This window comes from Carya illinoinensis, chromosome 16, assembly GCF_018687715.1.
Source record: "Carya illinoinensis cultivar Pawnee chromosome 16, C.illinoinensisPawnee_v1, whole genome shotgun sequence".
In the NCBI taxonomy this organism is placed as follows: Eukaryota; Viridiplantae; Streptophyta; class Magnoliopsida; order Fagales; family Juglandaceae; genus Carya; species Carya illinoinensis.
Genome location: NC_056767.1, coordinates 21,149,942 through 21,161,794, shown reverse-complemented (window position 1 = coordinate 21,161,794; position 11,853 = coordinate 21,149,942).

Genomic DNA, 11,853 nt, shown 5'->3' with positions numbered 1-11,853 from the left:
TGAGATGGTATGTTTTGTTGAAAGTTGAATAAAATATTGTTATAATATAATTTTTTAATATTAGTTTTGTTTTGAGATTTGAAAAAGTTAAATTGTTTATTATATTTTGTATGAAATTTTGATAAAGTTGTAATGATTATATGAGATGAAATAGTTTGGTTGTGTAACCAAATCAGCCCTAAATCTTTGTCTCACGTGTAGCTCCCAACTTGGTCAAATGGTCCACAACTTGGTTCACCTCACGGAACATATGGTGGCATGAAATAGTCAGATTTCTTTTAACCTCTATGATTTTATCCCACAACTCCCTATGAAACCATGGACAGCACCTTTGCCCTTGCATCCATTGTACCACAATCATAGAATCTGATTTTAACTTGACACAGAAAACCCTTTTGTATGCATATCAATAATCCCTCTAGGAGTGCTCTCATTTTTGCCTTAGTGTGTGCATTGTCTAATGGGAATTAATTATGCAAAATGGACCATCTTAAGAAGGGTACAAATTTAGGATTTTTTTTTTTTTTTTTGGGCCAAAAGTAGGGCAACACCTCCAGCACTTCATTAAGAAATGCCTCACTTATAGTGGAAGAAAAACTTCTACACAAGCAAAGACAAAGCAATCGAAACAAAGCAAAATCAACACCTAACATACTTACAACTAATCGTTACAATCTAACTTGTGGTAGGCTAGTCTTATCCAAATAAATCATACCTTTCAACTTACGTGGCAAAGAAACAAAATCAACAAAAGTATTATTATGACCTTCCTCTTCCTGTCAAGCGTGGAAATCCACAACATTATTCTCTGCACGAAATTAATGTTCTATAGTGAAATGCATATCCCTTGATAAAAGCAAAAGATTATCCCAAAAATTCCATAAGTACCAAACCATGCACCACTAGTAAGCAACCAAGTAACCACCAAGTTGGAGTCACTCTCAATATTAATATGATTGAAACCCAAACTCTTTGCACAATGAGAGACCAACAATTAGCGCCCTCAATTCAGCCTCATTATTCGTACCATGCCCCAAAAAAGAAGTGAAAGCTCCTTTGAAAGTACCTTTATGATTGCGAATGATGCCTCCTCCACCACAACTCCCTAGGTTGTCACGGTAACACCCATCTACATTCAATTTGATCCACCCTTCAGTCGGTTTATGCCAGTAGACTAATCTTGGTCTAGGCCAAACACGATCAACACAAGGGACTTCAAGAGCCCGAATAATATCCTCATCTCTAACAGAAAGAGGCCAATGTTTAACTAGAATATCCTCATCTCTAATAGAAAGAGGCCAATATCCTCATCACAGATGAAAGCTTCCGTATCCACACTTTTAGATGCCAACTCCAGGAAATTTTCCATCTGTGACTTGCATTAGTGCAGCCATAAGCACCACGTGATAATGGATGGGATGATGCCCAATAAAGTACATGTGGCTCAATTTCTTTGCTAAATTAAACCACTTCATCATTGTCGCCCACCACGAAATACCAGCAACATGAGTAAGCCGTCTTCCATACTTCAGTAGTGATACTCCCATTACATAACACATGGTTTAAATTTTCTGCATGGCCTTGAGAGCAGCAGTCACATCGAGAATAAAACGACAGCCCATTAAATCTAGCTTTCCACATACACATAGAAATCTTCTTTGGGAGGAGGTGGTGCCAAATCCAAATCATGCCCAGTTGTTTAGTACCTTTGGCACGAATTATTTCCCAAGACGAGGCGAACGTAAAAACTCTGTTTCCTGCCTGTTTCTAGACGATAATATCTTTACCATTTTTTCCAGCCACTATTTCTTGCATGATCTCGTCTGTCTTATCGATACCTACCATTTCAACAAAATAATTATCATCCCAGGAGCCATCTACCCAAACATATTTTATTTTAATATCAGTAGGCACAACATCCCTACTAGCACATAGAGGCCCACTCGTCACTCAAACCGAAAAGAAGAGCTACCATCTCCCACCTTCACACCTTCACTATGACGTTCTTAGTCACATCGAGAATAACCTTTATAGTTGATTTCCAGAATCGGGATGTATTCCCTCTAGCCTTAGCAAGTAAAATGTGGCCCTGTTTCGCACAAAAGAACTTGGTTCAAAGGTTGTCAACTGTTAGCAATCTTCATGCAAATTTCATGTGGAGGGACATCTGTACCTCATGAAAATTTCTCAAGTCAATACCCCTTTCCTTGTAAGGTTTGCACATTTTATCCCAAGCATACCATTTCATCATCAGTTTCCCATTCAATTCTCCCTAGAAAAATGTACAAAGCAAAGAGTTGAGTTTTTTTTTAAAACCTTTAGTGGCATATTTAAAACAGCCAATAGATATCGACATACATGAAAGAACATGTTTAAGGAAAGTGAGTCTACCACATTGAGACAGTAACTTCAATTTCCAGCTAGCCACTTTTGTTCGAATCTTCTCTATAAGAGGTTCTAAGCCCCTTGATGTAAGACGGCCTGAAACTAGAGGGACTCCAAGTAGGTGATAGGGCACTTGCCTTCAACAAAATCAATTTGTCCTTATTGATTAATTGACCAGACCACTTTTAATACACCTCCAAGGTTTTTATTAGTTTGTGAACCGAGTGCCGATTTGTCCTTATTGATTAATGGATTTTGAGAAGGAGAAAGCCAATTTGTCCTTATTGATTAATTACCCAGACCACTTTTCATACACCTCCAAGATTTTTATTAGTCTATGAATCGAACGCTTGCCACCATTCACAAAAACTAATCGATCATCAGCATAAAGTAAATGGGAGACAAGAGGCGCACCCACTGGATATGAGAAACATCCAATTTGACCCTCTTCAAAATTCTTTCAAAGTAATCTTGACAACACCTCCTCCTTAATAATAAATAAATATGGAGAGAGTGGATCTCCTTGCCTTAGGCCCTGGGACGGTTGAAAGAAACCCTTGAACATCCCATTCATCATAATGGAAAACCAAAGAGACTGAACACAGTCCCTCACAAGATTACAAACCTGGGAAGAAAAACCAAATGAAGTTAAAACATTTAACAGAAAATGCCAATCCACATGGTCATAGGTTGGACCATATCAATCTTTACCATAATGTTGCCTCCCTTTGTTTTCTTATTCAGAGAATGAACCAATGCCTGTGCCAAAGTGATATTTTCAACGATGTTGCGACCTAGAATAAATGCTCATTGTTCATGAGAAATCAACTATGGTAAAAAAGGGGTCATCCGTTGCACGAGAACCTTTGAAAAATTTTTATAAACAACTAAGCAAAGGCTGATAGGACGAAACTTATCAAAACTCTTGGGATCCTCCACCTTTGGAATCAACACCATGTAAGATGCCGTATAAAATCTAGGTAAAGGAGAACCTGAAAAGAAATCCTTGGCCACCTCGACGACATCCTCTTTGATTAAATCCCAACAGCTTAGATAGAAACCCCAACCAAAACCATCCGGTCCAAGTGAACTCTCTTTCGGTATTGACTTCAAAGCTGCAAAAATCTCGACCTCGGATGAAGCCAGACCAAGTGGCAATTATCCTCCTCATATATAGAACACTGGATAATTGGTGAGAGATCAACCTGTTCAACAATAGAATGAGTCGAAAGGTAATTCTGAAAATAATTTAAAGCTCCTTGATGAACCTGTTCTGGCGAATCCAAAATTGTGCCATTTTCTAGCCGTATGTTAGAAATAACTTTACTTTTTCTTTGTTGGTTAACAACTACATGGAAAAATTTAACATTCTGATCACCTTCCATGAACCATTTCTTTTTTGCCAAATGAGAAAGTCTAGATTCTTCACGTTGTTCCCAAGTATCCAGTTTAAGTTTTGTAACCAAAAAATCACATTCAACTTCATGATCATACCCGCCTTGTAAACGACTATCTAATACCTCCAATCTCTCTTCCAAATCTTTAATAGTCTGTCTAACATGCCCAAAGACCTGTTTATTCCAAACTTGAAGAGCGAGCTTTGTTTTCTTCAATTTTTCCACCAAACGTAAAAGACCCACAGCTTGAGTACGTTCCTTCCAAACTTCTTCCACACATCGCTTAAAATATGCATGAGAAACTCACATATTTTGAAAGCAAAAAGGATGAGGGCCATAGCTTACCACCAGTTTTTGAAAGTGAATGAGCATAAGACAATGATCCGATGTCTTCCTTTTAAGATATTCAAAGAAAGTTGAAGGAAATCGATTGGCTAAGGGAATATTCATGAGTAGTCTATCGAGTTGGGCCCAACTTCTAGTTGAACCTTATGGCCATTACACCACGAAAGCTTGCGTCCCACAACCTGGAAGTCCAATCATCCACAGTGGTAAAGACAATTATTAAAATCTTCCATAGAAGAAATAGGCCTTGAGTTACCACCAACTCTTTCACTATCTTCCTAGTTGATATTGAAATCCCCTACAACAAGCCGTGAAGACTCATTGGTGTCAACAACCTCTAAACTTTGCCATAACTCTCTACGCTCCCGGCTACTACACTTCATGTAGACAAACGAAGTTAGGAGCTTGTCTTTCACCAATCCAAAACTACCCTGAGATTAACTGATTAGTCATAGATAGCACCTCCCAATCACAATTTTCACTCCAAAAAATCCATATTTTACCATCTACTTCCTCATTACTACAAAAATACAATAATCCCAACGAGCAAGCCAAACAAGGTATTTTATCAACCGCAACAAAAGGTTCCAAAAGCCCAACTAGATGCACTCCATGTTTCTTTACTAAAATTTTTAATCTATTTCTGGAGCTGCCTAACCCTCGCAAATTCTAAACCAAAATGTTATCAATCATGAATTGAGTTTAGAGGGTTGGGATAAAACCTGTTGTGATTGTCTCATCATGTGTTTCTTTGATTCAGTGATCATTCCACTTGACTAGTGACTCTCAGGGTTTGAGTTATAATTCTTTTGTCGAGCCAGTGCTACAGGAGCACCTTCCTCCTCAGAATCTGAATGCGAAACTTGTTGGTCCTCCCTCACTACAACAGCATTTTTAGACACTATTTGAGCCCTGCATTCCAATTCTAGAATTTTGAAGATCAGTGTTGTTTGGCCCCCCTCAAAGAAACCTCTGATAAGGGTATCATCCACAGACAACAATTCAACAATAGGACTCCCAGCTTCAAACTGCACTCACTACACCCTCCTTCTTTGCCATGCGTAAGAATAGAATCCTGCATTGTCACAGATGCAGATCCCTTTACAACAAAGTTTTCCTTCGTAGTAAAGTCAGATGGCCTCATAACAATAGCCATGCAATTTGTTTCTTGCTGCATTATCATCGACATGTTCTTGTCCTGTTTCTCCGAACCCCCATCCTTAACAGCCAAAGCCAAATTTTCCGTCACTTGTGGTTCTTCCGTAATCTGCACAGGATTCGCCAAAACCAAACCTTCCACCACTTGCTCTTTCTCCCCCTCCTTCTCACTTATTTTGTCTTTCTCACTTGTTTTTCCTTTGCACACTTGCTTGATAGGAGCATAATAGCCAGGCCTCCCCACAATACATTAAGTCTACCCCATATAGCAACCCACTTCTGTATGCCCCTATCTACAACATTTAGTACAATAAAATCTAATTTTTTTGTACCTTACTTCCTACCATATTGTTCTATTAGGTGAAACAACAATTGGGAATCCTTTGCCGGGTTCCTCCTTTAGATCCACCTTTACACACATACATGCACCTGTGGCCCTCGTTTTGTTTAAGGTTGCATTGTCTGTGCCCAAGTAGTGGCCAAATCTTAGCCACCAAATCTCATGGCTAAGATTTGTAAATAGTTGGTTCTATACATGTGCAACGGCAAATGTGGTAAGAATATCCATTGGGGTGCCAGAGAAGATTTAACATGAAGATCAAACTCTTTTTTCTATCTAAATAATCTGAAAACACACATATCAATCACACGATCCTCTCATGCCCAGGCATGCACGAAGTCACACTCGGAATGCATTTGGATGATGAGCACATGAAATTCATCCATAAAACTGATGATTGAAGCCTCCAATAAACCCCATGACTTAACAACATTTAGACGAATCTTATCAATGGATGGCCTTAAACATGAGAACTTTTAAAACCAGTGCAAACCCCAAATCATCCTTTGATTTTGTCATTTTAGAATCCGTAAAGATGAACCCTGGTTCACCATTCACATCTACCGGATAGCGCATAGGAAGTTTGAAGGAATAAGTTTCCTACCTCAGAATTGCTTGCACAAACGACTTCTTACTAGCATCACCACTACCAGAGCCCCCTGACGGCATAGAGGACACCGGTGGGGGTGGGGCCACTGCCATGGACAAACCCTAGCATTGAAAATGAAAAGGATCTCAAAATGGCAACTCCAAAATTACGGAGCTCTCAAAAAAGCCAAAAAAAAAAAAAATCAGCAAAGAGATTATCATTTCTAAAGGTAACACAGTGAACTCCGATGGAACAAATTTAGGATATTTCTTTACTTTCATGGCTTATGCAGCTTTATTATATTTATTGACAGGGTTAAGTAGTAAAATACTAAATTAGTTCATGTGTTTTGTATTAAAAACTCAATATTCTCTTTACCAAATTGTTCTCTGCACAAAATTGATCAAATTGATATATACGTTAAACATTTTGGCATGTCAAAAAAAAGTTAGACCGATACAAACATCTTATAATTGAAATTCCACCGAATAGAGAGAAAGACCTCAATGGGACACACTCAACCCCTACTTGTGTTTTGGCAGGGAAGCTACAGTGTTGGGATGTGTATCACACAGGTCACTCCTTGGCATTGTGTGAAACATTGTGTGCCCACATGCTTAGCACATAGATGTAAAAAGATTTGTAACGGAAATATATTAAGGTCGTAATGAAACTACAAATTTGAGTTGCAAAGATAACATTAGAAACACCAAACTCGGTATCATAAAAATCCATGTCTCAAACTCTAAATCAGCTAAATTTATTACAACTCATAATTTTGTTCATCAAATTGCTTAAAACATAGCAACCAAATCATTAACGAATAGTAGTCCAATGGACATGCCCTTGTCTCACTCCTCAGGCTACCATGGGTATTGTTCCTCGTACACACTTCCATTGCCTAAATTTGCATCAATGACTATATTTTTTATGAGCAGATCTGTTGTTTACTATGGTGAGATTTTGAGAAATCTCAATAGGATAAAAACCATGACAAAGCGTATAATGAATGTGATGATAGTGAAAAATGCAAAAGAGAAACACAAAGAATCCAAGCAATGATGCATACTTACAGAGATAACATAACCCGAGCAAACGATATTTGGTTTTTTGGGGGTATGCAACACCACCACCAAGCAACACAATATGTAAACGATGTATATGCACTTAGATTTAAAATAGTAAAGCAGGCAAGTAATAGATATACCACAAGATCAATCCAAGAATCCCACGCTCTACATTAACCAATTTCATCCAAGGACCCCGAGCCCTCCCATTAACCAAAATCATCTTAAACCTTACCTCCTTTTTAATGTATGCATCACAGTCTCCCCTATAATGGTCATTCACACACCCTAACTTCCCTTACTGCACCATGGGTAATGACCAGTCATATGACTTTGTTACAAGCAATGCTTGGCTCACACACCCGTCCTTCACCACAGCATCCTCTAGCTTTCACCAACAAAGAGGCAATGACTTCGACCAGAGAGCATTACCATCTCACTTGAGCTCATTGATAACCCAATGTCAACTCAGGAGACGTCACTTTGTCATTACATACTCCTAAGTGACCAAGGAAACTCCACCGAGATAATATCCTATCTCGACTTCAGGTCGTGAGACACACATATCCCCTTTTGTTAAAATAGTCAACACTCCATTAAAATCATCATCTAAAAGATGAAATATAATACTATAAAAATGTACAAAGCCCTCCTACAATATGGGAGAAAAATCATCCCAAAATATAATGTGGGGTAGAGCCATGAAATTGGATGAATAAGTACAAGTATTGAAAATGAAAATAGCATGCAAAGCAAAATAACATGATAACGAGGTATGAGATAATGACATATTTCTATCTAGCAAATCAATATGTAAGCTTTATACTTGAACTAAATGTATACCACATGTTCCACGACCATCAACACACATTGTAAGCATCATCAAGGAGGACACGTACCTTGAATAGTGAGGGTTTACTAAGCTCGACCGTTGGCGAGTTGGCTTTCCAACGGTCCAATCATGGCCTCAAGCATCCAAGTGTGCGTGAGCTTAAGCTTCAAAGAAGTATGGTTCCTTTTCTAAAGAGGAAGTAGAATGAAAGAGAGAGAAAGAGAGAGAAAAAAGCTGAGTTTTCATAAACATAGAAAGTCATTGGCAAGGAGAATGAACGAGAAGAGAAATCATTACAATTTCTTTGTTGCAAGTCGTGGTATTGGTCCATTTCTCTGTGAGTTTCCAACTAGCTATCTAGGTGTATGCTGGATTGAGGGAGTGATAGAGAAGGCACCGATGCACTCTGTCGTGCCCCAAAAGCTCGGCCAAGGAGAGGTAGACTTCACAAGCAGGTTTGGCCCTCTAGTTTGCCACTTGTGAGTGTTGATGCATGGTAGGGTGGAAGGTGAGTATGTAATTATTCTTGCAACAATGTCTTATTAGCGGAATAAGCATTTCTTAAGAGTACTTGGTACGTTTTTTAGTAAGTGGTCGAATTGAGTCGCTTTTGAGCACTAACAAAATTCTTTTGTGCACCCACTATGGTTTATATCTAAGCACAAGGAGTGTGTTCCAAGCACTAGCATGGAGTCACAATGAGGTGAGGAATGAGTTATGGCACCCATTCGAACTGGTATCACTCTACTAGTTAGTTGCCCGTCGTTCAGTTTGATTAACATCTTGCTCTCCCATTGTCATGCCTACATATCCTTTCCTTGCCTTTGTTATTGCTCGTCCTTTTCATTGATTGTCCAATGCTATGGATGCTTATTTTAGTCGCCTAGCGCTGCGTTTGCTTAAGACTTTGTTCATCCTAGGCTTGCCCATCTGCCTTTGCTCACCCAGCAAGAATATTCCTTATGCCCAAGATATGATGTTGTGTGTGGTTCTTACATCCTCTTTCCCCCTTTAAAAGAGAATTTCATCCTCGAAATTGGACAGTGTTAGTAGGACCACAATTAGTCATAGTGGTTAAGAAATTTACCTCAGTTGTTGTCCTCGACATTGGTTTCCTCTTAGTCTCGACTTTAGGAATAATCTTTTTTGCTATCTTTTTTAGGGAGAAGTAAAAGAGATCCCGTAGTAACGGTGAGTGAAATGAGAGTAGCCTAAATGTAACATGTGTTTATGTTGCTATTGGTCCAAAAGCATCTTTTGTGGCTCACGTAGTAACTGCTAGTGGAATTGCTTGATCGTCATCGAAGTAGGTGTTGACGAATTCATTGGATCTAGTCTAGCCTTTACCAGTGGGTTTGGAGCTCCCTCCATCAGTGTTCCCCATTTGAGTTGAAGTCGTTCATGATTTTGGCAAACGAGGCCTAGATCTAGTGCGTCTTCTGTGGGCCTTATCTGCGCTACTAGATTCAGCCACACATCTTGCCTCATTCTCATCTAGGAACTCTCTTTCATGTGTTTTGAGCCTCTCCTTGTGGGACTAGGTTCGTCAAGTGAATATTACTCCACTGTGGTAGTCCAAAATTTCATTATGATGCCTTACAATTTTGGCCATAGCTTGTTGGTGCTCTTCCTCAGCTTGTTGGTGATCTTTCTCAGCGTCTTATTGCTCTTTTCATTGCCTAGCCACTTTGCATCTCTCTTGAACAATGCAGTTGACAACCTTTGGTGGGAGAACAGACTTGTGTGTGGTTTGCCTTGTTCTTACTACGATTATTGAAAGTCGTCAGAAGACATTAGTACCAATATACTCAATCATACACCATAAGGAAACGACGTTGATCAAAAAACATAATTATTTTCATACATCTAACAAACATTCAAAAATTGTAATAAAGTTCTATATTTATTACACATTTGTTGAATCACGAAAACCCAAACAAGTAAGAGTACTGCTCCCCTATATTTTCTTCCCGTTCCTAGGTGATTATTTGAGATTCTAGATTTTGCCACAATACCTTATGCCAAGGATATTGTCTTTGACCTTAGCCTTTCTTCTTTCTAGCCACAATTTAGATCGGTGTTTCTTCATACGTTAGGTCAAGCTGAAGTTGGATATCATGAGGATGACTAGTCAGGGATTCCTCAAGGTGAAGACATGCAACACATCTTGCATGTCTCCAAAATCAGCTAGTAGCGCAACCATATAGGCCATTGGGCCTATCCTTTCCAAAATTTTGAAGGGCTCGACATATTTCGGACTTGAATTTTCCTTCTTCCCAAAGCAGCTTACTCCTTTCATAGGTGATACCTTAATATACACCCAATCGCCTTCCTCAAAGGTCAAGTCTGTTCTCCATGTGTCAGCATAACTCTTTTATTGACTCTGCAATGTTGCCATATACCTCTTACAATCTTGACTTGATCCTTCATCTTTTGGATTAACTCTAGCCCAATGAGCAAAGGGATGTTGTAGGTTCCCAACAAGTTTTTGGTGTTCTACATTCACTTGTTGACAGGTGGAGCACATTTAAGCAAACATCGCTATGTCCCTTTTCCATCCTTCCAACTAGAAACCTTTCCTTAGAATTTGGTACATCTTTATGCTTCCAGTATGTACTGAGTATGATGTGGCATAGGCCTCATTGAGGATCTTTTCCTTTACCTCTAGATCCATAGGGATCACTTTTTGGTTTTTATATAGTAGGGTGCCATCCCTATTGAGGCTGTAATGCATGGTCCCTTTTGCCTTTCTAACAACCCTTTGTTGAATATCCATTAGCTTAGGATCTTTTCTCTGCTGGGCTTTCAGCTCATGAAAGTCTATCACACTTGCCTCCTGTATCGAGGCTATGACCTTCTCTTGGTGGGAGCTTTCAAGCATCAGTGTCCTTATTCCACTAAGGAGGAAATCCATCTCTGAGGGTTCCACTACACCCTCCACTTGTGATTACTAACTCAATGTATCAGTAACCAAGTTGGCCTTCCCCGGGTGATACTTGATTTCATTCTAATATTCATTGATTATCTCCAGATTGTTAAGGCAAAAACCACTACTACTAGCTCCAGATCATGCGTGGGATAGGTCTTCTCATGGTCCTTCAATTAACTTCATGCATATGTCACTACTCAACCTTTTTGCATCAAAATGCATCCGAGGTCATACTTAACGTGTCGCTAAAGACCCCAATTCCTAAACACATGGTCAGCCTGATCTTAAATTCTCGAAAACTTCATTCACATCTCTTGATCCAAACGAACTTGGCATTCTTCTTGGTCAGGGCCATGAGTGGTCTTGAGAGTCAGGACAAACCTTCCATGAATCTCCTCTAGAAACTTCTGATCTCGTGGACCTTCGTGGGCTACTGCTAATCTACTACTACTTCATTCTTGCCAAGGTCCACTACAACTCCATCCTTAGAAATCACATGATCAAGGAAGTTGAATTCTTCTAGCCAAAACCCACACCTACTAAGCTTTGCAAAATACAAAACAAAACCAAAAACAAAAAAAAAAAACAAAAAACAAAAAAGCAAAAAAAGAAAAAGAAAATGATGCTCAATTAATTTCCAAGCACCTATCGTAGGTGGTTCATATGGTATTCGAAGTCCTAGGTGTAGACCAGAATGTCATCCATAAAACTACTACGAAGACATCTAAAAAGGGCCTAACACTTGGTTCATAACTTCCATGAACGTTCTAGGTGCGTTGGCTAGTCCAAATGGGATCACCATGAACTCGTA